Below are 22,163 nucleotides of genomic sequence, written 5' to 3'. Positions count from 1 at the left end.
TAGGGCTTTTCCTAGGGTCTGTTATTTAGGTTTATGCCTACAGTGAACTCTGATTGCCAAATAATTGGTCTCAGGGAGCAAATAACACACTGGGAAAAATTGCCAGACTAGGACAGAGATGAGATCGGTCTAAGGTCCATAGTTTCCGGGTCTGAAAGAGCAATTGCTCTTGCATTCCTCACCAGCAGAAGAAAACTAGAGCCTCAGAGAAAGATGGCAGGAAAGGCCAGGGGAGGCCATTAATTACCCAGAGAGTGGACTCTAATGTCCTTAGACCATCGTTTTTCTCCACAAAGTGGTCATTTAGAAATCTTTGTGAGTGAGAGGCTGGAGTGTGTCCCTATGTTAACCCCTGCATCCCCTGGAACTGGTAATCCTCCAAGACACTATTTCATCCTCTGCTAACTGTTTTCTTGGTACTACTCTCGGTCTCTTGAGATCTGTGAAGGTTCAGATCTTAAGAGAGGGTGGATGAATAATTTGATGTCAGAAAGCTGTGAGCACCTTCAAGTTGTATGTAAAATTTTGTATCAATGTGCAATACTCTGAGGAGAGAATCATAACCTTCACTGTTTTCAAGATTGAAGGTAAGAACCACAGCAAAGACTTTCCTAAATTTTACTGTAATTACATTTACATTTATACTGTAGGTTGAATCACATGACGTGGTCATTTTTATAAGTCAAACACAACCAAGTACCAGACATTTCATTTAGTTCAAATGAATAAGTACATAAACATTTAATATAAATTTAAAACATATATATATTAAATGTGCCTTATATAACATTTCAAATGGTATTTTAATAAAAAACTGCATTACTTGAACATGAAATATATGAGTAAAATATATTAAATATCTTTGTATATGGCTGTGTTTTATACAGAGATAAGCAGTTATAGAGGTTTAGAATGCATATACCAGATAAACAGGCATTTACAGAGTAAAGAAAACTTATCTGCAGCATTATGTACCCAGCCATTGGTCTCTGGGCTGACTGGGAGAGATTTTTCTCTTCCAGAATCTGATTTTTAAGCAGCATTTGTGTGCCTTATATATAAAACGGCATCAAAGTAATAAATCTCAAAATAATGAACAGATCTCATCATTCTAAGACTGTGGCTAGATTAGCTTCTAAGCATTTAAAGACCTTGTTTCCATACAGATCACTCTGTTAAAAATTATAACCCCCACAGACAGGCCTGAAAACACACGGTAAGCATACAGATTTGCCTAATAAAGCATCATTATTGGACAAGGGCAGACTCCACCCACTCTCCCCCACCCCATCTTGCATACTCCCCTCTTCTGTTATGGCAATTTACATACATAAAGCTATCAATTTAGTTAATTAGGCTTTAAAACTACTATTTAAAAAAGGGTGACACTTTTTTTCTCTGATAAAACGACACAAATAAATTATTGCTGTTGTCATAGAAAGCCGAGCTGCTACTTTGCTAGAAAGCTTCAAAGTGTAACTTTGATGTGAAAAGAGTCTTAGGGAATATGCATATGAGAAATGATTTTGAAAATAGAGGCTTTAACATAAAGTCTTAGAAAAATATATTTAAAAAAAAAAACCAAACTGTGAGCCAGAATCCCACCTCTATTTTGATGGCAACTTAGGGATTCAGAGAAATAAGATTCCCTTCTTTTGGATAAAAGTGATATTAAGACACATGCCTTTATATTGCATTCTCAGATTTTCAAAGCCTCATTGTTTCCAAACATTTGAGATATAGAAAATGTTTGGCTGTTTGTAGATTCTCGGAGGTTCAAGTGAAAGGAAAGGGCACTGAAACAATCATTGTGGAAAATACTTGTCATCCTTAAGGGATTCAAATTGGACTCCTGCAGTTTGCTTCCCGTAGAAAACTGATCAATCACGCATGAGAATAAAATGCTTTCAGCTAAGATTTCAGGAGAAGAAAACACTCCGTTTTGAAGGCTCAAACCTACTGGTTCTTCAACCCCTATCATCTCTGACCTGAGGAAGTCCAGGTCCCACAGTTCAGTTCTGAGAAGCCCTAAGGGAAGATAAGCAGTGAATTCGGCAGATCTGGGTTTAAAAGATTTCTCAGCTTTATTCCCAAGTGTGTGGAACAAACGTCCATTTGAAAATCTAATGTCATTTTTTTTTAACCCAATATTGCAGTACTAATGCGATGACTTTAATGATGAATGAAATGGTCCCTCTAAGCCTCGTTTGTGTTTTTGTTTCTTAACTTCTTTTCTATTCTTTATTCTCTAAAAAAGAGGGGGGATAACTGAAAGCAAAAGAATGAAAATCTGACAGTTTGTTAACTAGAATCTTTTGCAGAAAACTACTCAAAGGTATATCAGAGATTTTTTCTCCCATTAACTGCACTCTTTTATCCTAATCAAGACTTACATTCTGTCATCAAAAAGCAACCTTAGATTTCTGCTGTAAAGCAGTGTCTGATAAACACCTTCTTTTGCCAACAGGAAGGCAGAGGCAATCGTAAAATAAATAAGTAAATTCTAAAAACAAAACAAAACAAAAACTTCAGATGACTTGATAGGGATAAGAGACTCTTAAATGAGAAAACCTTTCTTGGGAGCTGAGGTTATAAGACACCACACAGTTCCCATCAAATTAAAATGCTAATAGAGAGGTGGCAGGCTGCTGTATTTTAGATCAAGTTTTAGTTTTCTTTGGTTTTACTTTCTGTCAGGGTTATTCTATCATAATGTATCAGGAAAAGCACTGCACTCACATCAAATCAAATCGTTAATGGAAAGGGTGGCAGCCTAAAGTACTCTTGATCAACTGCTAATTTTGTTTTATTCTTCTTCCTCTTACAGCTATTCTCTGAAATGAATAACTCGGCATTCAAAAGAGGTTTTTGAGAGAAGCTGGGCACTAAAACAGATTAAGATGAACCGAAGATGCAGAAAACCATTATGTTCAAAGAATAAACAGTTTTAGTCATTTAATGTTATAATAAATGTATTCGGGTCGGGCCGCGGTGGCTCAGCGGGCAAGAGTGCTTGCCTGCCATGCCGGAGGACCCCGGTTCGATTCCCGGCCCCAGCCCATGTAAAAAACAAACAAACAAACAAAATATAATAAAATAAAGAAAATGTTTAAAAAAAAAAAAAAAATTTATAAATGTATTCAGCTGTGACGTGCTGCTTTTGCCACTGAAGGGTCTCCTGCAAAATAGGCACATCTCTGGATTGGGCGGCTGATACCTGCAGGACAGCAGAGTGACAATCCCACTGTAGGGCTTGAGTTTGCTATTCTGAGGAGGACGCAATTGCTATAAACAACTTCCCTCTTTTCAAAATGGGGAGGAAGTGAATTTAGTGTTGCTGAGAAGTGTCAGATTTATAGCTTTAAGGATCAAAGTAATCAATTTATCTGGAGGCTCAGTGAAAGAGCAAGAGAGACAGATCTGCCCCATCCCTGGTCCTGCCTTTCATGTCCAGAACTCTGGGTGACACAGGTCCATCAGCTTTTTGCCATACTCAATCCTTGGGGATCTGTGCTAAGACAGAAAATTCAAGGCCCTTGCTGCCCTATTGGAAAACAAAGTGGATGCGTATCTGCCATTGCTGGATGTGAGAGAGACAATCAATGGCTGTCCAAGCGTTCACTGAGGCTTTCAAATATAAAAGTCTCCTTCCAAAGACAGTGTAAGGGAAAAATTAAGACTAACCAAAACAAATTAAAGAATGCTTTTTTTGATAAGCTGCTGACAATGTGAATCTGGTGGTGTTTTATTTACACTGGAGACTGGTTTTGCAGATCATAAGGTATTTGCTTCATAACGGCACAATATGTTGGGCATTACCTTCAGAAAGCAGGCCAGGAAAATAAGGCAATAAGCAGAACAAGAATTGGAAAGTATTGTGAAACTCCTCTCTCTGATAAAGCAACCACGGTACACCTACCCACGACACAAGCAGAAACTTTGAACTCATCAGACGCTAATGTTGTTGAGTCTCATAGAGAAGCACAAGGATTACCTATGGCACAAAAATGAATTTTAAAAGTAGTTCTGAATCTCTCTGCCATAATATATGCCTTGAAAATTCCCCTCTTAATCCTCCACTGCTGTCTCTAATGAATAATCTGACTTTAATTATTACAACCTATTCATGCTATGAAAGTTTGTTATGGAGCAATGATTTCTTTCCGCTGTGGGTCAGACTTTGCTTTCATATCTTTATGCTTCCCCAAATAATCCCTTAGTTGTTTCTTGTCTGGAACAACTAAGTTTGGTCCTCATTTTTCCAATGGGATTAATATGAAAATGTATCTGTTTCAACAGTGATTGAGTATGATAAATCAAAATAAACAATGAAATAAAAATAAACAAACAGAAAACCCTTAAAGAGCACAACATTAAGTTCTTTTATTTCCCCCCCCAAACAAGGGAATGGATGGAAACAGGTAATGATAAAATATTATCAGAGTAAATATGTGATACCTGTAGCTGGAATAAAAACTGAAATACTTAATTCCCAATTTGGGTATGGACATTATAACATATGCACAGGGGCAAGGTAGAATTTTAAAGTGTGAATTTTCTGATGGGAAAACTAATGATCTATCTATTAAGTTCTAAAGGGCAGGAATCCGCAATTGCCATGACAGGCGATGCTGCTAAGTGCCATGCGGTTCTGGGCAGAAAGGTTTCTGGGGGTAGTGAAATTGGTGCCATTCCAGGAAGAGAGACAGACCTCTGTCAATATTCAAGTCCATTCATCCCAGCCGGCTCTGATCTCTTCTCCTCCTTGCAATCTGGCTCCTAGTGGGTTTGTTCTCCAGAATCTCATTGAAGTTTCAGGCTACTTCCCTAATGAAATGCGTGTCAGCTGCTGCAGAGGAGCTGTCCCCCAGAATCTTGATTAACCTTTGCAGTCAGTGCTTTGCAATGAGCCTCTATGATTTTCCCCCAGCAAGAGATTTAAGGTAAATTGGATTAATGCTGGGGTTTATTCCTAATCTGGTCCATGTATTTTTTGAATCCATTCATCTAAGTTTGCCAACGAAGGACAAAAATGTCGGTCTGATTTTTTAAGTGTTCGTGTATGAAATAACTCTAAACCACTTCTTTCTAAAGCCTTTTCTTCAGGTGTGTGTGTGGGGGGGTGATGGTGGTGGTGGGAAAAGCTGCTTTTGAAATATAAGGTTTGATCAATTTTATATTACTCTTCTTTTTCTGGTCTCTAATGTCTATTTCAAGGGATGTTGTAACATGGTAAGTTTTACAGTAGCTCATAACTGATAATAGAGACCTTCCCAGTACCGTTTCTCCTTTGACACTTGAATTCCAAACTGAGATTTAAATAGATAGTAATTATAAATGAAATCACAGACGAATATTAGATTAGAGAACAGAGAGTATAAGACATCACAAATTCCTTTGTTAATGCTAAATTCCCAACCAAGGGAAGCTCAAAAAGGCATCAGTGGATAGTAGGAATAGAGGTTCTTTTTCTTTTTTTTTTATGCTCAGTGGATTTCACATAGACTTTCTTTAGAGGAATACCTAAAGAGAATATGTCAGCATCAAATAAAATTGCTACTTTGTATCCTATGGATTTAGATTATCTAGCACAGTGGCTTTAGAAAATTTGAATATTTTTTAAGGAAGAATGTTCAGTAGAAAATAACTTTTGATAGGTAAATAATACCAGACTTTAATCATTCTAGTGTTTCAATTTAAAAACAAATTCGGGGACAACTCTATTTTGTTCACCAAGGAAAAACTGTAATTTTAAACGCAAAGCATAGAAGAAACCTTTCATCTATAGTCTTAGATTGGGCAGGCAATGCAGCGGATGCATGGCTGACTAAAATTTCTTTAAAGGGTGGCAGCAGATTTTGATATAATTCAACCAAAGCATTTGATGCGCATATATTTTTCCCACAGCACTAATCTAGGCATTGTGAGTTTTCAGAGATGAATATGACAAAGTCCCTGTTATTAGGAAACAGAATGTATTGGTAAAAAAAAAAACCCAGCTAATTAGAAAGCCAACAGGAGAAGTGGAACTGTACTTGAAGAGGGGGCTAGGTTCTCAATTTAACAAGGCAAATTAAGGCAAATTGTCAAAATTATCCTTGAAACTTATTTAAATCTGGAGGACCTGAGCTCTGGGAAGCTCAAAGAGCTCACAATTAAGTACAGCACTTTGAATTCACTTTGCCCTGAGGCTTTCCTATCCCAGAGGGTAGTGGGGGCTTAGGTCTACTTTTTAAATGGGTAAGAAAGGAGAGATGAGACGGAGGGATAAGGGGGAGAAGGAGGAGGAAGAGGAGGAGGAGGGAGAATATGAGATGGGGAACAGAGGGGGTAAAGAGATTTATCACTTGTTGTCTTTTATTTTCCCAAGAACATAGAATTTGAATTCTCATAGGTAAGTGCCTATTGCACCTCTGCTCTCGGAGAAGGAGACGGCATTAATGCTTGTTAAGGACAGAACGAAGTCAGCTTCAGATGTAACCTCGTGTAACATAAACTACAAGAGTCCCATGCATTTGCAGTCATGATGAGAAAACCCCTTGAGAGTCCAGCTGCCGCTGGGCAGTGGCTGGTTTCTAGTCTAAGACTGGGAAGGCCAGGGCCACAGCATCTGCCTTCAGAGGTTGGGGATATTAATGGATTCTTCCTTTTGGGTCTTTGCCTCATAACTCTCCCTGAACCCCATCCTCACCTGTCCAACATTATTGTTTTAATTCCAAGTACGGCTACTCTGTGGAAGCTATGGCCAACCATATTTCATCACCATTACCATTTAACAGGCTATACAATTTCTGAGAATATCATTAACCCAGGCTTCAAAGCACAAAACATGCAGAGAAAGTGAAAAAGCAAATGTTTTTGTAAGACCTCTATTCCCCTACACAGTAATGGCTTAACACTTTGGCATTAATTCCATTTGTCAAGCTGTAAGATAAATACATGCACATCAGACACTTTCCCAGCATTTATTCAAAGGGCAGACAGTGAGGTCCACTATTTAAATGGGAAATGTGCACATTTGTTTTTGAAAACAAAGCAGCGCTTCACAATTCACAAAGTGTGTCAATCTTTTCAAAGAGCCAATACAATTCTAAGAACAGAATAACTGCTGGCTAGGTTTCATCTCTTGATGATGATTGAGAATTATTACTAAAACTTCTGAAATTCTGAAGCAAGGGAAATATCCTAAATTACCTTAATATGGTATTTTCTGGTAAAGTGACAATTTGCAATTCATTGGGGCCCTGGGGTTAAAGAAACCCTTGCATTTTTTGTGTTTTGGGAAGGACTTACTGCAAACCGCCCCCCCCCCCTTAGATAGGACTAACAGGTGCCCCTCTCCCTTTTTGTTTACCTATAACAAGGCCAGACACCGAGCCTCCACATTTCCCTTCTCTGTCTCATAAATGATTAGCTGGGCTACTTGTCCCCATTGATCTCTGGAACCAATGCTGTTAACTCTTCCTTTGTTAAGCCTCTTCCCCCTGGGCTCCTGAACTTTGGTCCATCCTCAACCTCAACTGAGATATGGCCCTCCTTAAGGGCCCCTCCCTCAGTTTAAAATATCCTCAGATCTACCATCTGATTCTACCAATCTTTCATCCTGCTTCCCTACATCCTTTCCTTTATAGTCTTTGTTTATTTCTCTCTATAAAAGAAGAACCCTTTTTTGTCCAATACTCAAGATGCTCGCTGATCTGATGGTCAAAGCATTCTCCTAGTTGTAATAGCCTCTTCTGGTCTCCCTTTGCCAAGCCCAGATTTTTCTTCTTTTTTTAATGTGATAAAAGTCAAAACCCTTAGCAATAATGGATTTCTTTATATCTCTATTAAGACTTTCATCTAATATGATTCCATAGATTCTAACTTTGGGCAAAATTGAAGCTTTTTATATGCTATGATATTCACGCCTGGATAAATTATCACATCTTGAAAGAGATTCCAGATTTCTCCTTATGTCTCTAGCCTAAATTGGTCTTTATTTATATTGGAATGCCAGGTTGATTCTCTTCTTTAAAATGATTATGAGTGTGTCCCCTCCCCCAGCTTTCCAAGTCCGAGTGCTCTAAAGCCTTGAGTTCTTACATATTGCCTCAATCACGTATTTTCTTCAAGCGATTCTCTCTTCAAGAAAATCACCAAGATTGGGTCAAAGAAGGCAGACATTTTAAAGCACTATGCATAGATGCAACTTCTCTGACCATAGTGACGTGTGCTTTTTGCATTTTTTTTTTTATTTTTTACCCCTGAGGAAAGAAGACCTATGAAATCATTCAGATTGTTCAAAGAGCTGCGTGCTGCAAAAAAAATGGTCAAAAAAAAAAAACAAAGAAAGAAAAACAATGCATCTTTCACAATTCCATGGTCTTCTTTTCTTAGTGTTCCTTTTAACACTGTTGAGGACTCACCTCACTCCTCCACTTGAATCTCTCTGGTTAAAATTTTCCATTTTAGAGAAAAATTCACAGTATGGTCTAAAAGGTGCCGATGATATCCCATCTGTCTGTGGCCTTAGGACCCTCATTTTAACTCTTCTTTCAGCCTGAAATGTTCTTCTACCATTTGCTCCCTCCTCTCCTTCAGTTCTCTCTTCATAGGTCACCGTCTCCAGGATGCTTTTCCTGACAACCCATATGCAAAAGCACTGCCCTCTCCTACCCCATCACCTCGTTGCTATCCCTTTCCTTTCTCCATTTTTCCCTACTACTCTGCCACCTCCGACATAGTATAAGCAATTATTTACTGCCTTAATTGACTTCTCAGCTCCCAGAATAGTATCTAGAAAAAGAGTAGGCATACAATTAGGATGTGTTAAATAATCTTTTTTTTTTTTAAATAAGATTTATGGGCTTTGCCCAAAATAATCATTTAAATGTGAGCCAAGTCAAAATGAGACTGGAGGAAAATAGATACTCCTGTTGGTATCCTTTCTTTTACATAATCCATTGAATAGAATTATCCTAATCTATATATAAGGGGAAATGGGGTGAGCTGAAAAATATGTCATTTCAACTTACATTTTTGTTTGGCAGGTAATGAATGCTATTGTGTACGTCATATAAATGTGAACCGTTAAATCTAGAATGACTAGGGAAAAAAGAAGCACGTGTCAACTGAAATAAATAAGACTTACTAAAAGTTGCCTTTCAACTATTTTCTGAATTTGGAATTACCCTGAGCTTCACATCTCCCCTGTTGCAATAAAAGGCCCATGAGGTTGGGGCTTTAGCTGTTTCCCAGGCAAGCACATCAGTGCCTGCCACATAGCTGATGCTAAATAAGTATCTGAGTTAAATTAAAGCATACATTATGTACCAAGCAATGCATCATCTTACCTATCTATACTCACAAAAATCCGTCAGGAAGCTGCTGCTATTAATCCCATTTTATGAATGGGAAATGCAGATGAGATGCAAAGAGTTTGAAAAGAGCTCCTATGAACTTCCATACTCACCTCTCCTTCCCTCACCAATTTCATCTTCACTCTTTCTGTCTTACCCTTTGATCAGGCAAGAAAATGCCCCAAATTGTTAAATACAAGTTCAAAAGGGCTGCTAATTTACTGATATTATTTTATGTAAAACAGTGTAGGTAAGAGGCACAGGTGCCCTCTCACATGGTTATACACTGGAAGAGTCTATTCCCTCATGATGAAATTTTTTCCTTTGGTGCCTGAGGGTCAGCAATCAGCCTGCTTGTCATTCTCCGTTTAAATACTGGTAGTATAAAGAGATTATGCACTAAACAACATTGTGACACATCAAAACAACTAAAAAATAAACTGCCAGGGTTAAAAACAACCTAACATTTTTAAAGCATTATCCTGTCAGCTCTAAATCAGAATTAATTTCTAGTGTTACAACACAAAACTCAATATTGGAACAAACATCCGTGTTGGAAGATAGAGACTCCTGGGTGCATATTCTCTGTAAGAAATTATCATTTCAATCTATGCAACATGTTTATATCTGACAAAATTGCAAGTGAATTCTCAAATTCAAAATTACACGTAGCACACATGAAAAGCAATGGTCAATAGACTAATTTATCAGTACTATGATAGTAACCCAAAGCAAAATCACGATGAGATATATGAACCAACAGATATGTTTTTTAAAGAAGTCTAATTATTAATATTTTGGATTCTTGCCTTTGCTTATATGGTTAGTATGAAATCATGTCTCATGTCACAACAATATAAATAGTTTTATCTTCTTTCTTCTAAACCCTAAAGCACTTTGTGATTTTTATAAAATGTATCATTTTATACCTTAATTTGGGGTTACTTGCGTGCATATCTTAAGCATTCTGCTAGGTTGTGATTCATTCTGGTGTTCTACAAAGCATCTAAAGCACACATTGTTCAGACTAAGTGCTCAACAAATGTTTGTTAAAAAGAAAGGAAAGAATGCACAGGAAATATCTAAATCATAATTTAAAATATGCAAAGTGGAATATGTAGCCATAAGAGGTCTCTGGATATTGCTGGATGCTTACCATACCCACTGATGACATGAGGACTTCAGTGCCTTCTGATCGCAAACTGAGTGAGGTCCAACCAAACAGCCTGAAGTCCCCATGATCCCACTGGAAGTAGCTTGTTGGGACAAGCAGGCACCAGTGACAATTTAATCTACCACTACACACAATGATTCTAAAAGCAGCATCTTTAAACCACACGCATCAGTAACCTGGGATATTTGTGGAAAGACAGATTCCTGGGCTCTATACCAGAAATGATGAATCAGAATTTCTCTTTTGGGTCAAAAAACAACTATCCAAATTAAGTCTATGTCCTCTGAAGATAGAGATTCACTCTTAGCCACTGTCCTCAAGGATGCTCTTAGGGCAACTTGGAGCAAGTTGGAAAAATTTTTAAAAGCCCTTCTGGGGTTTCTCCTTGGTACTTGGTGCTGAGGATGAGAAAAATTGTGTCTTGAGAGCAGACACAAGCATGCAGGTAGGCATTCAGAGATGGGAGTATATAGGAAACTCAACCCTGCTGCTAAGGCCATTCCATTTGGTGCTTTTGTTCAGTGCATAGGCTGCATAACTCTATGGGGTAACTGAGTGCCCTCCTAAGGACCAAAATGTATAGCTACCACATTTCCAAACCAAAGAACAAATACGAAGACTTACTGGACAGTCTGAGCCATGAATCTTTAAGCAGTCTTTTTTCTTCCACCAGAATTCAGGGAAAGAAAACAGTAGATTTCAGGTATATGAAAGCATTTCCTGCCAGAGAGGTTATTAAACACCATATTAGGTAGGTAATAATGCCTGAATGTCTGGGATAGGGTAAATGACCTCCTTACCAAAAGCTGGACTGGAAAGTTTGGGACAGGATAATGTCTCAAATTCCGTTATAGCCACAGGCATTCACAATTTTATTACCCACGGTTGCAAAGATATTTTGGCACATGCTGGGTTTAGGCAATTCGACTAGAGCCTAAGTGGCCTTTAAGACACAGAGAACTTTTTAAAATCCTACTACTATGAACGTTTAATATTTGAAATTATCTGAGATGAAGGCATAAACCCATTGTTACAACTTCAGGAGTGATTCTCTTACTTGCCTAATCATGCCAAGCAGTGCTGTCAATAGTAAAACATTTTCAAGAGATTAACTTTGCACAGTAAGAACTTCAGTGCCAGCCAGAAAATCCTTTAAAGTGTTATACTTCTTTTGCAATGAGTGGCCAGCAACTCATTTTAATATTTACAGACAAAATGATATTTGAATAAAGCAAAGGTCAGACCCAAAAAGAACAAAACAAAGTAGAATGACATTCTAAATGAAGTTCCAGCTTGTGGCTCTTAACTTGGCAGCCAATATATGAGACAAAAATAGAGAGAAATAAATCTCACTGAGCTCTCTCACTGTTTGTACTCTCAAAGCTTAGGAAATACCTAAGATAACATTACAAGTATTGAGAGACCCTCCTAAGAAAGGAACAGTTCTTTGCAAAATTTTTGTTCTAATAATTTTTTTTTTTTTTTTTTTTTTGCTTTCAGAGCATGAATATGTCCTTCGCTTTAGAGGTAAAAAGCACCAAATTCATTTTTAGGAGTGTGAACTGATTATTTGTAGTTAGAATTATTTGGTCTCAGCACCTGAATGCTGTTCTAGCTAATGATGAGAAACCTGACAAAAGATGATGACAGATAGGTTTGACTCTGGACAGAGGGCATGTGATTCCAAATTTGGCTTATCATTGCAATGCTCAAGGATGCACTGTGAAACTATAGTTGCCAAGTCCACACCGTCAGTGATTTTGATTTAGCGTTCATATGCTTGCCTCCCCTTGCCCCAGTACTTCAAGGGAATGCTTATGATCAGGAAGGCTTAGGAATTCCAAAGGAGATGACTGATTTATTATAAATGCAGGACTCCTAAAAGTTTTCTTTATGGCTGGATAGCTTAATCAACCTGCTCACTAAAAAAATGAATTCCGACTTCCGGAGAAGATGGCGGCTTAGTAAGACACGCGGATCTTAGTTTCTTCTCCAGGACAGCTACTAGGGGAGTAGAAACGATACAGAACAGCTCCCAAAGCCACAACAGAGAAAAAAAACACAGCGTACCCCATCCTGGAACGGCTGGCTGGCTGAGAGAAGCAGCTCGGGTGAGATCGCTGAGGCGCGCGGGCTTCACCGGGCGGGGCGGCAAGCAGCCGGAGTCACTCCCTTTCCCCTTCCCGGGCCGGCTGGGAGAATTGGAGAGGCGGTCCCCTGAAACCGCGGCGTCTGGTGCCCACACCACGCGCGGCCCCCCCAGACCAACTGAGAGAATTGGATCAGAAATCCCCAGGCCGCGGAGAACGGTGACGGGTGGGGGAGGCCCGTTCCAAACCCGTGACTCCCTGGGAACGTGCACTCTCCCGGGCGGGCCACTGCCGCTGGTGCCCTCCCGCCACGCTTGTCGCTCCGGGCCAACTAGGAAATTCGGACGGGCGCTTTCCCGGGCTGCGGCGGCCAGCAACCCTCCCCGCGTTCGGACCCCGGGCCGGCTCGCACTCTTCCAAGCCGCTTCGGCTAGCGAACCTCCCGGACAGCGAGAGTTTTCCAAAGTTAAAGGTCCCACAGCACCTTTTACTTGTGGGACCCGCAGACAAACGTGTGCCACGAGCGCCACCTACTGGGCAGGATAAGAAAAACAGAACCCAGAGATTTCACAGAAAAATCTTCCAAACTTTTGCATCCAATACCCAGAGAAATCTGTCTAAATGCGCAGACGCCAACAGAAGATAACGGATCATGCTCAAATAATTGAAAACATGGCCCAGTCAAAGGAACAAACCAATAGTTCAAATGAGATACAGGAGCTGAGACAACTAATGCTGAATATACGAACAGAAATGGAAAACCTCTTCAAAAACGAAATCAATAAATTGAGGGAGCACATGAAGAAGACATGGGCTGAACATAAAGAAGAAATAGAAAACTGAAAAAACAAATCACAGAACTTATGGAAGTGAAGGACAAAGTAGAAAAGATAGAAAAAACAATGGATACCTACAATGATAGATTCAAAGAGACAGAAGATAGAATTAGTGATTTGGAGGATGGAACATCTGAATTCCAAAAAGAAACAGAAACTATCGGGAAAAGAATGGAAAAATTTGAACAGGGTATCAGGGAACTCAAGGACAATATGAAGCGCACAAATATACATGTTGTGGGTGTCCCAGAAGGAGAAGAGAAGGGAAAAGGAGGAGAAAAACTAATGGAAGAAATTTTCACTGAAAATTTCCCAACTCTTATGAAAGACCTAAAATTACAGATCCAAGAAGTGCAGCGCAGCCCAAAGAGATTAGACCCAAATAGGCGTTCTCCAAGACACTTACTAGTTAGAATGTCAGAGGTCAAAGAGAAAGAGAGGACCTTGAAAGCAGCAAGAGAAAAACAATCCATCACATACAAGGGAAACCCAATAAGACTATGTGTAGATTTCTCAGCAGAAAGCATGGAGGCTAGAAGACAGTGGGATGATATATTTAAATTACTAAAAGAGAAAAACTGCCAACCAAGACTCCTATATCCAGCAAAATTGTCCTTCAAAAATGAGGGAGAAATTAAAACATTCTCAGACAAAAAGTCACTGAGAGAATTTGTGACCAAGAGACCAGCTCTGCAAGAAATACTAAAGGAAGCACTAGAGTCAGAAACGAAAAGACAGAAGAGAGAGGTATGGAGAAGAGTGTAGAAAGAAGGAAAGTCAGATATGATATATATAATACAAAAGGCAAAATGGTAGAGGAAAATATTATCCAAACAGTAATAACACTAAATGTTAATGGACTGAATTCCCCAATCAAAAGACATAGAATGGCAGAATGGATTAAAAAACAGGATCCTTCTATATGCTGTCTACAGGAAACACATCTTAGACCCAAAGATAAACATAGGTTGAAAGTGAAAGGTTGGGAAAAGATATTTCATGCAAATAACAACCAGAAAAGAGCAGGAGTGGCTATACTAATATCCAACAAGTTAGACTTCAAATGTAAAACAGTTAAAAGAGACAAAGAAGGACACTATATACTAATAAAAGGAACAATTAAACAAGAAGACATAACAATCATAAATATTTATGCACCGAACCAGAATGCCCCAAAATACGTGAGGAATACACTGCAAACACTGAAAAGGGAAATAGACACAAATACCATAATAGTTGGAGACTTCAATTCCCCACTCTCATCAATGGACAGAACATCTAGACAGAGGATCAATAAAGAAATAGAGAATCTGAATATTACTATAAAGGAGCTAGACTTAACAGACATTTATAGGACATTACATCCCACAACAGCAGGATACACCTTTTTCTCAAGTGCTCATGGATCATTCTCAAAGATAGACCATATGCTGGGTCACAAAGCAAGTCTTAACAAATTTAAAAAGATTGAAATCATACACAACACTTTCTCGGATCATAAAGGAATGAGGTGGAAATCAATAATAGGCAGAATGCCAGAAAATTCACAAATACCTGGAGGCTCAACAACACACTCTTAAACAACGAGTGGGTCAAAGAAGAAATTGCAAGAGAAATTAGTAAATACGTCGAGGCAAATGAAAATGAAAACACAACATATCAAAACTTATGGGATGCAGCAAAGGCAGTGCTAAGAGGGAAATTTATTGCCCTAAATGCCTATATCAGAAAAGAAGAAAAGGCAAAAATGCAGGAATTAACTGTTCACTTGGAAGAACTGGAGAAAGAACAGCAAACTAATCCCAAAGCAAGCAAAAGGAAAGAAATAACAAAGATCAGAGCAGAAATAAATGAAATTGAAAACATGAAAACAATAGAGAAAATCAAAAAGACCAGAAGTTGGTTCTATGAGAAAATCAATAAGATTGATGGGCCCTTAGCAAGATTGACAAAAAGAAGAAGAGAGAGGATGCAAATAAATAAGATCAGAAATGGAAGAGGAGACATAACTACTGACCTCACAGAAATAAAGGAGGTAATAACAGGATACTATGAACAACTTTACGATAATAAATACAACAATTTAGATGAAATGGACAGGTTCCTGGAAAGACATGAACAACCAACTTTGACTCAAGAAGACATAGATGACCTCAACAAACCAATCACAAGTAAAGAAATTGAATTAGTCATTCAAAATCTTCCTAAAAAGAAAAGTCCAGGACCAGATGGCTTCACATGTGAATTCTACCAAACGTTCCAGAAAGAACTAGTACCAATTCTCCTCAAACTCTTCAAAAAAATCAAAGCAGAGGGAAAACTACCTAATTCATTCTATGAAGCCAAAATCACCCTCATACCAAAACCAGGCAAAGATATTACAAAAAAAGAAAACTACAGACCAATCTCTCTAATGAATATAGATGCAAAAATCCTCAATAAAATTCTAGCAAATCATATCCAACAACACATTAAAAGAATTATACATCATGACCAAGTAGGATTCATCCCAGGTATGCAAGGATGGTTCAACATAAGAAAATCAATTAATGTAATACACCATATCAACAAATCAAAGCAGAAAAATCACATGATCATCTCAATTGATGCAGAGAAGGCATTTGACAAGATTCAACACCCTTTCCTGTTGAAAACACTTCAAAAGATAGGAATACAAGGGAACTTCCTTAAAATGATAGAGGGAATATATGAAAAACCCACAGCTAATATCATCCTCAATGGGGAAAAATTGAAAACTTTCCCCCTAAGATCAGGAACAAGACAAGGATGTCCACTATCACCACTATTCTTCAACATCGTGTTGGAGGTTCTAGCCAGAGCAATTAGACAAGAAAAAGAAATACAAGGCATCAAAATTGGAAAGGAAGAAGTAAAACTATCACTGTTTGCAGACAATATGATACTATACGTCGAAAACCCAGAAAAATCCACAACAAAACTACTAGAGCTAATAAATGAGTACAGCAAAGTAGCAGGTTACAAGATCAACATTCAAAAATCTGTAGCATTTCTATACACTAGTAATGAACAAGCTGAGGGGGAAATCAAGAAACGAATCCCATTTACAATTGCAACTAAAAGAATAAAATACCTAGGAATAAATTTAACTAAAGAGACAAAAAACCTATATAAAGAAAACTACAAAAATCTGTTACAAGAAATCACAGAAGACCTAAATAGATGGAAGGGCATACCGTGTTCATGGATTGGAAGACTAAATATAGTTAAGATGTCAATCCTACCTAAATTGATTTACAGATTCAATGCAATACCAATCAAAATCCCAACAACTTATTTTTCAGAAATAGAAAAACCAATAAGCAAATTTATCTGGAAGGGCAGGGTGCCCCAAATTGCTAAAAACATCTTGAGGAAAAAAAAACGAAGCTGGAGGTCTCGCGATGCCGGACTTTAAGGCATATTATGAAGCCACAGTGGTCAAAACAGCATGGTATTGGCATAAAGATAGATATATCGACCAATGGAATAGAATAGAGTGCTCAGATATAGACCCTCTCATCTATGGACATTTGATCTTTGATAAGGCAGTCAAGCCAACTCACCTGGGACAGAACAGTCTCTTCAATAAATGGTGCCTAGAGAACTGGATATCCATATGCAAAAGAATGAAAGAAGACCCATCTCTCACACCCTATACAAAAGTTAACTCAAAATGGATCAAAGATCTAAACATTAGGTCTAAGACCATAAAACACTTAGAGGAAAATGTTGGGAGATATCTTATGGATCTTACAACTGGAGGCAGTTTTATGGACCTTAAACCTAAAGCAAGAACACTGAAGAAGGAAATAAATAAATGGGAGCTCCTCAAAATTAAACACTTTTGTGCATCAAAGAACTTCATCAAGAAAGTAGAAAGACAGCCTACACAATGGGAGACAATATTTGGAAATGATATATCAGATAAAGGTCTAGTATCCAGAATTTATAAAGAGATTGTTCATCTCAACAACAAAAAGACAGCCAACCCAATTACAAAATGGGAAAAAGACTTGAACAGACACCTATCAGAAGAGGAAATACAAATGGCCAAAAGGCACATGAAGAGATGCTCAATGTCCCTGGCCATTAGAGAAATGCAAATCAAAACCACAATGAGATATCATCTCACACCCACCAGAATGGCCATTATCAACAAAACAGAAAATGACAAGTGCTGGAGAGGATGCGGAGAAAGAGGCACACTTATCCACTGTTGGTGGGAGTGTCAAATGGTGCAACCACTGTGGAAGGCAGCTTGGCGGTTCCTCAAAAAGCTGAATATAGAATTGCCATACGACCCAGCAATACCATTGCTGGGAATCTACTCAAAGGACTTAAGGGCAAAGACACAAACGGACATTCGCACACCAATGTTTATAGCAGCGTTATTTACAATTGCAAAGAGATGGAAACAGCCGAAATCTCCATCAACAGAAGAGTGGCTAAACAAACTGTGGTATATACATACAATGGAATACTATGCAGCTTTAAGACAGGATAAACTTATGAAGCATGTAATAACATGGATGGACCTAGAGAACATTATGCTGAGTGAGTCTAGCCAAAAACTAAAGGACAAATACTGTATGGTCCCACTGATGTGAACAGACATTCGAGAATAAATTTGGAATATGTCATTGGTAACAGAGTCCAGCAGGAGGTAGAAACAGGGTAAGATAATGGGCAATTGGAGTTGAAGGGATACAGATGGTATAACAGGACTAGATACAAAAACTCAAAAATGGACAGCACAATAATACCTAATTGTAAAGTAATCATGTTAAAACACTGAATGAAGCTGCATCTGAGCTATAGGTTTTTGTTTTGTTTTGTTTTGTTTTGTTTTGATTTTACTATTATTACTTTTATTTTTTTCTCTATATTAACATTCTATATCTTTTTTGGTTATGTTGCTAGTTCTTCTAAACCGATGCAAATGTACTAAGAAATGATGATCATGCATCTATGTGAGGATGTTAAGAATTACTGATTGCATATGTAGAATGGTATGATTTCTAAATGTTGGGTTAATTTCTTTTTTTCCATTAATTAAAAAGAAAAAAAAAGAGAAGGGGTAATTGGAGCTGAAGGGATACAGACTGTACAACGGGACTGGATATAAAAACTCAGAAATGGACAGCACAATACTACCCAATTGTAATGCAATTATGTTAAAACACTGAATGAAGCTGCATGTGAGGTATAGGTTTTTTGCTTTTTTTTTTCTTTCTATTATTGTTTTAATTCCTATTCTGTTGTCTTTTTATTTCTTTTTCTAAATCGATGCAAATGTACTAAGAAATGATGAATATGCAACTATGTGATGTTATTAAGAATTACTGATTGTACATGTAAAATGGAATGATTTCTAATATTTTCTTAATTCTTTTTTTAATTAATAAAAAAAAATTAAAAAAAATGAATTCCGTTAACAAAAAATTATAACCTTTCATTCTATTGTTAGACATGCAAATACTATTAGCGTAAGAGACACTAGCATAATTCATGATAGTCATTGACCACATTTATCAAGGACCTCCTAGATCCAGGTTCTGACTAGACCTCAAAAGAACAAACAGGTATAAGAAGAGCTCTGTAAGACAAGCATAGAGGAAGATTACTGAGTGGTGCTTAAGAACTGCTCACTTCTATAACTGTGTAAGTATCAAAGCTACTTTTCCAACCTCATCTGGGATAACCAATTCACTGTGACAAACCCACCTCTTAGAGAGTTGGATTTGCTTTCACCCCTGACATGGTGTATGACTTTGTGCAATTCACTTACCCTCTGGGAGTCCTATTTGTAGATGAGAATGGTCCTTATCGTATTTCAGTGAGAAATAAATAAATGTAAAGCATTGGGAACAGTTCCTGATGCATGGAAAATACTCATAAATATTTATCATTATTAGTTGTATTAATACCTTCTTTACAAGTTAGCTGAACAGTTCCTAATGTGTTAGAATGTCCTGTGGACTTTTAAAAACTGATTAATACTCTGGCATGCCATCAAGAAATTCAGTAAGCATCTTCAGGCCTTTAAAAATACGGATTTTCAGGTCCATCCAGACTTGTTTGCACATACACCCTGGTGAGGAAAGGGAGAACAAGAACACAGAGCTGACCGAAATGAAGGGAAACGGGCAGGATGGGAAAAGGACACAAAGAGGCTGGGGAGTGCAGTATGGTTTGTCCCGAGGGACATATCCTTTGGCTTATAAATAACAGATATTTACCAGGATACAAAGTTTAAGAATGGGTAGGATCAATTTGGAGTCAAGGTTTAGTTAAAGAAAATAAACAAATATTTCAAGTGTAATTATTTTTAATTTAAATTTAATGAAATTTTTTTCTTGGTTTTAAATATTGTCATGTATAGAACAATTTGGATGGAAATACTTTTATTTCATTATTCTCATTTTATTACCAGTAAATTTATTTTCCTGTTTTCCGATACATATAGTAATGCCTGTTCATTCATTGATTCATCTAAGTTTTTACTGACTGCCTACTTATTAAGTGCTAGCTAAGTGCTAGGCACAGCCAGCATTAAGGTGAACAAGGCAGATACTGAACTTACATTCTAATGATGAATTAGATCATACACTGATTACAAACTTGAAAGTTATGACTGGAGCTCTAGAGGAAACCAGCTGTTTTCTTGATTGGGTGATACAAGCAGCGGCATTTAAGCTGATCCCTGAAGAAGGAGCTTGCTAAAGAAAGGAAAGTGTGGGGAAATAAGAGGATACCTGCATGGCTGGAGTGAAGTAGGGGGGGTAGGTTGTTCTGGGTGAGGTTGGAAAAGTAGATTTGATAAGCCATTAGAATTCCTTGTTTTCTAACTTCTTTAATATTTTAATTATGAGATGTGCTTGAAAAGTGATTATATTTCAAAAAATCCTCTCTAGGATGATGTGTAGAGAATAGGTTTGAGGGGACAACTGGAGCAGTAGAAAGTCCAGTGAGTGGGCTATGGCTGTGGTGGGTGGGCAATACTGTGGATGGCACAACAGATAAAAGTGATGACCCAATAGGTACCACAAAGTGAAAGGTGCTCCCTATGTACTGCAGAGGTAAAATGATAGCGACCGATAATGGGTTGTTGACAAATCAGTAATGGGTGGTCTTGGTATTGGGGAATCTAACGGGTAGTTTGATTTAAGTTTTGTAAGCTTTGATCAACCTTTACGGGCATGGATGGGGTTGAGGGGGGGCAGGTTGGAGAGCAAGAATTGCGTATTCCAGGTATTATTCTACATGTGTTACTTCTGCAAACAGATTCTCATGTTAAATTTATATGTACATAATATTAAAAAATTCGATTGCTCTATAAGGCTTCCTTCTTTCATTTCATCCCATTCCTAATCTTTCCTCTTAACAAACAACTCCCCATGCTTTTAGTTATTTAAGAGCTGTGATGGTAGTGGCAGTATTCACCTTGACATTTCTAAAGAATACGTTCACTTAGAGCATATTATAGTTTTAGCCATGATTTTTCAGTTTAAGGCATTTTCTAAACACGCCGTCCTTTGGAAAATGAGGATGCCACTCTTTTATCACCTTCCCAAAACACACATACACACACACACACACACAATTTCTTCCTCTAGCCTTTGACATGGTTGTGCCATAATTTTTGTTTATATTAATTAAAAAATTTATTTTACCTCATATTTGTCATGTAAACACTAATCACAGAAGAGCCACATTCTATTATACTGATGCATTTCCTTTCTTGTTGATTTTGTTTTCCCCGGAACTATGGTCTCATTTTTTTAATTTGCCCATTTTCCTATATGCTTATCACTAGTTCCTATCCAGACACTAGGGTAACTTATAATTTCATTTCTTTTCAGCTCCATTGTGACCTGTTTAATTCTAAGACCAGTACACAGTTGCCTTTTTGGTAGGCAACTATCAAACTAGGCAACTACTTTGGGAGTTCCCTTCTAAACCATCCTGAGAATTCTCAATGGTTCTCTCCTATGAAATGGACATCCCATATGGGATCCTCTGTTCCCAGGATCTCTTTTTAAATTTATTTCTCTGTTTTGACAGAGCATATTCTTCAACACATTTAGATATGTGAAGGACACTGCTTTTAAGATCTTGCATGTATGAAAGTTCTATGTTCCACTTTTGACTGATATTTTAGATGGGCAAAGAATTCTAAGCTGAAAATAATTTTCCCTTGATTTTGTGCTTTCTTTAATCCACTAAATCAATCATCATCAACTTCTTGATTTTCAACAGTACAATTGTGATTTTTAGTATGGTTTTCAGAAAGAAGCAAAGGTAATCAAGTATGCTTGTATCACTTAAGTCAATACTTGCTTCTGTTAAGAGAGAAACCCTTAAAATCTGATAGTATAACCCAATAGAAGTTTTTTTTTTTCTAACATAATTTCAAACTGGTAGTGTCTGTGTGTTTACTCATGTAGGGAAGTTCTGCTCCATGTAGCATCCAGGGACCTTGACTCTGTCTTCAGTGTATGGCTGAGCACCAACTTCCAAGTGGGGAAAGAGACAGAGGATAGTATGATAGAGAGGTTTTTGTATTTGAAGTTTAAAAGTAGCATATTTAACTTCGACATTGTTTGACTAGCCAGAATTCAGTCACAAGAGCACTACTAATTCAAGAAAAGTTTACAATTATAATCCAGTTGTCTACCTAGGCAGAAATACTAACTTCTGT

Source organism: Tamandua tetradactyla, chromosome 20 (genome assembly GCF_023851605.1).
Source record: "Tamandua tetradactyla isolate mTamTet1 chromosome 20, mTamTet1.pri, whole genome shotgun sequence".
In the NCBI taxonomy this organism is placed as follows: domain Eukaryota; kingdom Metazoa; phylum Chordata; class Mammalia; order Pilosa; family Myrmecophagidae; genus Tamandua; species Tamandua tetradactyla.
The sequence above is the reverse complement of the archived record's forward strand: the minus strand, read 5'-3'. Positions refer to the sequence as shown.